Raw genomic sequence first — 8,026 nt, 5'->3', positions numbered from 1 at the left:
CTCTCTTCTAGCTTGTAGAGTTTCTGCTGAGAAATCTGATGATAATCTAATAGGCCTTCCTTTATATGTTGTACTCTTCTTTTCCCTGGCTGCCTTGAGAATTTTTTCTTTGTCATTGGTTTGTGTCATCTTTATTATGATGTGCCTTGGAGTGGGTTTGTTGGGGTTAAGAAAACTTGGTGTTCTGTTTGCTTCTTGAATTTGAGGCTTTAGTTCCTTCCACAGGCTTGGGAAGTTCTCGTCTATTATTTGTTTGAGTATATTCTCCATTCCATTTTCTTTCTCTTCTCCCTCTGATATACCTATTATTCTTATGTTATTCTTTCTGATGGAGTCAGACAATTCCTGTAGGGCTTTCTCCTTTTTTATTATTTTTGAGTCTCTTTCTTCTTCTCTCTGTTGTGCCTCAAGTTGTTTGTCTTCTATTTCACTAATCCTATCTTCAATCTGGGCTGTTCTGTTAGCTAAGCTTGTTACCTCGTTTTTCAGCTCGTGAATTGAGTTTTTCATTTCTGTTTGATTTGTTTTTATAGTTTCAATTTCCTTGGTAATATATTCTTTGTGTTCATTGAGTTGTTTTCTGATTTCCCTATATTGCCTTTCTGTGTTTTCTTGTATATCTCTGAGTATTTTTAAGATTTCTATTTTAAATTCTCTGTCATTTAGCTCCAAGGCTTCCAATATGTTAAGTCTTTTCTCCATAGATTTTTCCACATCTATTTGTGTTACCTCTCTTTCTTTTGTATCCATAATATTCAATTTTCTCTTTCTTATTGGCATCTGAGGGTGGTCTTATTGATAGCACTAATTAGAATTAATAAAGAGTAAAAAGTAAAAAAAAAAAAGGTAAAACACCCCACAAAAAAACAGTAATAATTTATTATTTCCCCCTTTTTTCTCTCTTCTCTTTCCCTCCTCTCCCCTCCTCAGGGAAATATCGTGCCTATAATGGAGGGCCTGATTTGGGGTGAAGAGTTCAAGGGGCAAAAAAAAGGGAGTAGGGACCTACTAAATGCAAAAAAAAAAAAAGAAAAAGGAAGAAAATCTTAGACAATCATAAGATGATTTGCTTGTAAGTGATGGTCAACTAAGAGATATAACGAGAGGGATAAGAGGGAACCAGAAAAAAGGACCAAAAAAGAATAATAAAGAAGAAAAAATAAAAATGATAAGTAAAAATCTGTTGTATTAAGTGGAGCGAAGACTAAATACAATGGAGACCTTGGGTTGGGAGGACCCAAAATGCCACAAAAATAAACAAACAAGAAAAAAAAATAAAAACAAAAGCAAAAAAGAGAAATAAAGCCAAAAAAAAGCCTTGAGTCCCAAATTAACTAATTTGTTCGTGATTGAGGATTATATGGGAGGAAAGTAAAATGAGAAAAGAAAAAACGAATAGAAAGGAAAAAATAATTAAATTTTATATTAACATAGTACAATATAACATTGAAAAAAGCTTAGAATATTTGAGGTACTCCAAATTTCCCCTTTTCTCTCATGATAAAGTCCAATAGAAAATGACTATGGAGACTGGCCAGGTGGTTTTCCAGTGGATAGAGCATCTTGGGTTCCTGAGGACCCAGATTTGAATCCCCAAAGTCGCCAGCTTGAGCATGGGGTCGTTGGCTTGAGCGTGAGATGATCAACATGATTTCCTTGTCACTGGCTTGAGCCCAAAGTTGCTGCCTGGAGTCCAAGGTCATTGACTTGAGTTTAAGGTTGCTGGCATGAGCAAGGGGTCACTTGCTCTGCTGGAGCCCCCCCCCCCCAGTCAAGGCACATATGAGCAAGCAATCAATGAACAACTAAGGTTAAGGTGCCATAATGAAGAATTGATACTTCCTTCTCATTTCTCTCCCTTCCTGACTCTCTCTCTCTCTCTCTCTCTCTCTTGAAAAAGCAAAGCAAAACAAGCAAACAAACAAAAAATACTATGGAGTATTAATATTTAGTAAAACAGCAATTTTATGCTACTTAAATTTTTTTTTTCAGCCTTCTTAGGTCATTTAGTCAACGCCCCTGAACATGTGACACAACTTTGTTCTTTAGCTTGCTCAGTCTATAGCACTATAATTCCCTCATCACAGCCCTTTAAGTTTTTACTTGTTACATGACAATTAAATGTTACATGTTACGGGGAACAAAGATGAATGAAACATTATTTTTGCATTCTAGAAAGTCAGAGGCCCTGGCCGGTTGGCTCAGTGGTAGAACGTCGGCCTGACGTGCAGGAGTCCCTGCTTCAATTTCCAGCCATGGCACACAGGAGAAGCGCCCATCTGCTTCTCCACCCTTCCCCCTCTCCTTCCTCCCTGTCTCTCTCTTCCCCTCCCACAGCCAAGGCTCCACTGGAGCAAAGTTGGCCCGGGCACTGAGGATGGCTCTGTGGTCTCTGCCTCAGATGCTAGAATGGCTCTGATTGCTGCAGAGCGACGCCCCAAGATGGGCAGAGCATGCCCCCTGGTGGGCGTGCCGGGTGGATCCCGGTTGGGCGCATGCGGGGGTCTGTCTGACTGCCTCCCCGTTTCCAGCTTCGAAAAAATACAAAAAAAAAAAAAAGTCAGAAAAACAAAAGGTGAAGGCTGGAAAGGCAAATAGCTGACTAAGTTCACTGTAGTAGACACTATAGAAGTGATGTATAAAGTGCTGTACATACAGATATAGGAGTAACTAGTTTTGTAGGAAATGCACTGTATGGTCAAGAATGGCTTCTAACCATAGATATACACAAGAATTGAGATATGATGTTAAATAAATATTTAATTTTTTTTTCAGGAAATAACAAGAAGGAGATAAAGATGTCAAAGACCTAAACATGTTGACATGATTGTAACAAATGTTCTAATCAGTCAGGAGTATCATTTTTAACAGAATACATGATGAACTTACTATGTTTTCTTGTGCCTCAAGTCCTCTGCACAAGCTTTATTTTTTTTCTCTGAAATATGACTTATTATTCTTAAAAAAATCAGCCTCAAATCCAAACCACAATGGCCCTTTGAAGACATGTCTTGTTTTTGAGCCACTATCCTCTCCATCTCTGTATTTCTAAGCAAAACTTCTCTGGATTACTTATTTAAACCCTGTTCACATGCTGCTGAGCTTGTTCTATGTCTTAGCTCCCACATGAGTCAATACTTTGACAAGAAATTTTCTCTGATGATTTTAGAAGTATTATCTATAATGCTATGCACAGAGAAGTTCTAAATAAATACTTGCTTCATTTAACAAAATTCAGTCATTTCTTTTTAAAGCAGTAAGCCCACTTTAGATTTATGCCTCTAAATTCTAAACTTGAGGCCAACCAAATGATACGCTTTACAAAAGATCCACTCTCTCTCATGCCCTCCATCTTGACTCATGTTTCTTCCTGGCCATCAATAATCTTGCTTCCAAAAATCTAACAGATTCCTCGGAGTTTATTAAAAAATAAAATTGGACATTGTTTTTTTCTAGAAAGTTCTTCTTTCCCTAATATCCATCAGGTATCACTCTTCAATGTTGATATATAACTGTGTTAATAACATGCCTCAATCAGGGTGCAGATGATCCCATATTGTAATTACTTCCTTTCTTTCTTGTTTCTTAAACTGGGGAAAGACTAGGAGGATACTAATCCTTGTATTCTTAAGTGCTTGTTTGATCAACTTTGACTTTAAAATAAATACATTATAATATCAAAAAAGACCTTGAAATACATGGGTATGATCTGAACATGCGGACTTATAAGCTATTCCAGATATAGGAAACAACAACATCTGGTTGAAAACGTAGGGAAATCTGGTTTGACATGTTTTCTTTGAACATACGTACCCTGATTTATTGATGTCACCCTAGTAAAACTAATAAAAAATGCTAAAAAAAAGAAAATTCTACTATGCTGGAATGTAGAAGTAATAAAACAAAATAGATAAGACATGACTGAAAAAAATTACAAGACTAAGTTTTTTAGTCAATGAGTAAATAGAGCCAGATATTCAGCTATAACTAGGACAGGAGATTGTATATATTTGTGTGATTAAAATAAATTTCTCAATAAGCAAGAGGAAGATGACAAAATTGTGAGTAGGATATTGATGTGTTTTGTGAAGGTTAGCATGGGTAGAATTTATGGGCATTGAGATGAATAGGAGATTTTTAATTAACAGAGAAATAACAACAGAACCTGACTGATAACATAGGACTGGGAAATAACAAAAGACATACTGTATATGAGGTATTACAAAGGAGGATTTGCCAGAATTTGGCAAGTGTTATTTCCAACACTGCTCCATGAATTCATTCAATACTATATTTGTTCAAGGCACAGCACTACCTTGCAATAAATTTTTACGTAAACATGCATCCTACCCTTAATGAGTTTATGTTTAAGTAAGTGTAGGAAAAGAACTCTGAAGAAGAAGGAATTAAAGCCAGAACTTGATAGAATTTCAATAGATCATGTGGCTCATTTAAGAAAGACGGGAAATCATATAACAGATACAATAGCCACTGAAATTATAAAGATGAGGAATGTATTGAGGAGAAATATCCACAATTTTACTAGAAAATATGTCATTAACAAGTAAATAAAACAAGATGAGACTTAAAGAAAACATTAGGGTTTAAAAGCAGTAAGATTTTAATGTCCAGCTAAGAAGTTTAAGTTGGATATTAGAGTGAGTATCTCTTATTTTTTCAAATTTTGTATCTCACAACTATTGCATAAAAACATCCAGAATTATCTTTCAAAAATGCCTATTTTTTACTAAGGGCCATACTGACCCTCTCTCCGAGAAATCTGAATCTCAGTCATTGACACAAGCAGAGACAATGGAGGGAGTTAACGCACACAATTGCAAGGTCATAGACAGATTTCCCTCTTATTCCTGCAAATTTTCCTGCTTCCTGTACTTTGTAAGAGCTTTTCTTTTTTTCTTGCTTTTCCTTTTGATCTATGAATTACAATGAATTCTTTCAATACATTTCTTTTATTTCTATCAAGTAGGCTAGAGTTGATTTCTGTCGCTTAAAAACAAAGTACCTTTATTCAGGAACCAACAACAGAATTATACTAGATGACATTTCACATAGAGGGTGGGACTCAGAATAAAACAGTACTTTGTCTCACATATGTAGTTTTCAAAGAAGGGATGTAAAATCAAAAGATCTATCCAGCAAAAAAGATATAATAGTACAAATTTATTCTAACACATAAAATGCTATGATAACTTTTGAAAAAAAATCATAAATTAATGTGCAAAATAACTGTCAGTTAGAAAGGTTATTGAAAAATATGTTTCCCATGCTTTTAAGGCCAGTCTACAAAATCAACCATTTATACTGGCAAAACAAGGGGTATTCTTGGTAAGATTGAAGAAGATATTTTCTTTTTTATTTATTTATTTTTCATTAAGTGAGAGGCAGGGAGGCAGAGAAGCAGATTCCAACATGTCCCCCCACTGGGATCCATCTGGTAAGCCCCTACTGGATGATGCTCTGCCCATCTGGGGCCGCTGAGCCATTGCTCAACAACCAAGCTATTTTAGCCCCTGAGGCAAGGTCATAGAGCCATCCTCAGTGCCCCAGGCCAACTTGCTCAAAACATTTGAGCCATGGCTATGGAAGAAGAAGAAGAAGGAGGAGGAGGAGGAGGAGGAGGAGGAGGAGGAGGAGGAGAAGAAGAAGAAGAAGAAGAAGAAGAAGAAGAAGAAGAAGAAGAAGAAGAAGAAGAAGAAGAAGAAGAAGAAGAAGAAGAAAGAGAGAGAGAGAGAATGGGGAGGGGGGATAGAGAAGCAGATGGTCACTTCCACATGCCGGGTCAATGCTCTACCACTGAGCAACCAGCCAGGGTAAGATATTTTTAATTCCTTGAGAAATGTGTCTGACAAAAAATGAATGTATTTTCAAGTAATCTCTGTATAAAAGAGTAAAAAAGTTCAAAGTAAACTAAAAATAAGACAGGCTCAGGATAAAAACAATATAAAGCAAGAAATTAATTTTCATAATTTAAAACATCACTTGATTTATATGGCAGGTATTCAAACTTCCTGATAACAATAAACAATAGCACATTTTACTACTAATAATAGCTGGAAAATATTTAGAACTAATTGGCAGTGTTCATTTTGAACGCTATAAGCTTCTCAAGATTGTTGTAGGATAGGTTCTGTAATTCTTGGGGTTTTTATATCACACAGGAACAGAAAACTGAATCCACAATTGTTAAGCAAATGAGAAATTTATTGACTCACATAAAGTTTTCAGGAAGAAGATCATCTTAAAGGACAGCTTAAGGGTCTTAATGCTATAAACAAGGTTTATAGTTTTAGCTTCTTACTTTGGATCTTCTTCTCATTTACATGAGTTGTCAGTCTCTATCCCCCTCATGATCAAAGGTTGGCTATGTAAATGCAAGTGGACACTCTACCAACTTGAAATCCAGCGGAATAAGAAATTTGTTATCCTTCAACATATTGAAAGCTTTGCTTAATTCTCTTGTTTAAATAGAATGGTACTATTCCTGACAGTGTCAAGGTGACATGTATTGATTAATTGGCACTAGTTGTGAGAAAAAAACTGTCTGTATAGTAATATTAAAGATTATAACCATAATAGCAGCAGTGAACACTTACAGTACTTACTTTTAGAACTTTAAAAACTCAGAATAAATTAACACACAGTGTTTCAAGATAACCATAATACTCAATGCACTATTACTGTCCATATATATATATATATATATATATATATATTTTTTTTTTTTTTTTTTTTTACAGAGGCAGAGATAGACAGAGATAGACAGACAGGAACGAAGAGAGATGAGAAGCATCAATCATTAGTTTCTCGTTGCGCATTGCGACTTCTTAGTTGTTCATTGATTGCTTTCTCATATGTGCCTTGACCGTGGGCCTTCAGCAGACCGAGTGACCCCTTGCTGGAGCCCAGCGATCTTGGGTCCAAGCCGGTGAGCTTTTTGCTCAAACCAGATGAGCCCGCGCTCAAGCTGGCGACCTTGGGGTCTTGAACCTGGATCCTTCCACATCCCAGTCCAATGCTCTATCTACTGCGCCACCGCCTGGTCAGGCTGTCCACATTATATTGATTTAAAAAAAAATGAAGTACTGAGAAGTTGATTTAATTAACAATATTCCTACAGATGTCAAATGGAAGAACTGGGGTTCAACCAGAAGTTGCCTGGCTCTAATAGCTACAAGTAACCACTTTATTACACTGTCATTTATTCGTTGAACAGGTAATAAGGGCATTTCCTTGCAAACTACATATGTAGAAAGTGTTTATAATAGAAAATGTGAGGTGCTATTTCTCAAAAGAAACTGAGTCATAAGGTAATTAAAAAGCTTCTCCAAAGTCTTGAACCAGTGAACAACTGAGCTAGATAAAGTTCAAACTAGGTCTGCCTGATGGCAGAGTCAGAATATGTGAACGCATGTCATGACTGTTATTGCACATATTTATAAACAGACAAAATAACCAGAACTACATTTGCAGTGTATTACCTTGATGAACTTTTATTTCTCCCATTAATCAAGTTTCCTAATAGTCTAAGACCTATCATAACTCTTCCAACCCAGGGGGAAAAGGCAGAGCCAATGGTGTCTGGAACAAAACAGCTGTTGAGCAGTTGTAATTTTAAATGGGTAGTTTTATTTTTGTTTTGCTTCTTTTTTTAATGTATATAAAAGCAATAATTTTGAAATACACAACTTTAAAAAATATGGAATTTTATGTTCCATTAACTTCCATTCACATATCAAGAGTCATTCCTTAGAGACCAAATCATGAATTTTGTCTTAAAATTTTGAAGGGATAATTCTGACACAATTAATACTGCCTCACAGGAAGAAAGAAGTTGCAAATGATATGGGGGAAACTATGCTAAAGGGAAAGAAGTAACGGTAAACCCAAGATTTTTCGATAGAAAGGTCTTACTACAGACTAATTAAATTCAATCTCTGGAAGTGGGTCCTGGGTACCCATAGTTTTTAAACAGATACTGAGTGATTTATTTTATGTTCCATGTTGA

The sequence above is a fragment of the Saccopteryx bilineata genome, chromosome 2, assembly GCF_036850765.1.
Source record: "Saccopteryx bilineata isolate mSacBil1 chromosome 2, mSacBil1_pri_phased_curated, whole genome shotgun sequence".
NCBI lineage: Eukaryota > Metazoa > Chordata > Mammalia > Chiroptera > Emballonuridae > Saccopteryx > Saccopteryx bilineata.
The sequence above is the reverse complement of the archived record's forward strand: the minus strand, read 5'-3'. Positions refer to the sequence as shown.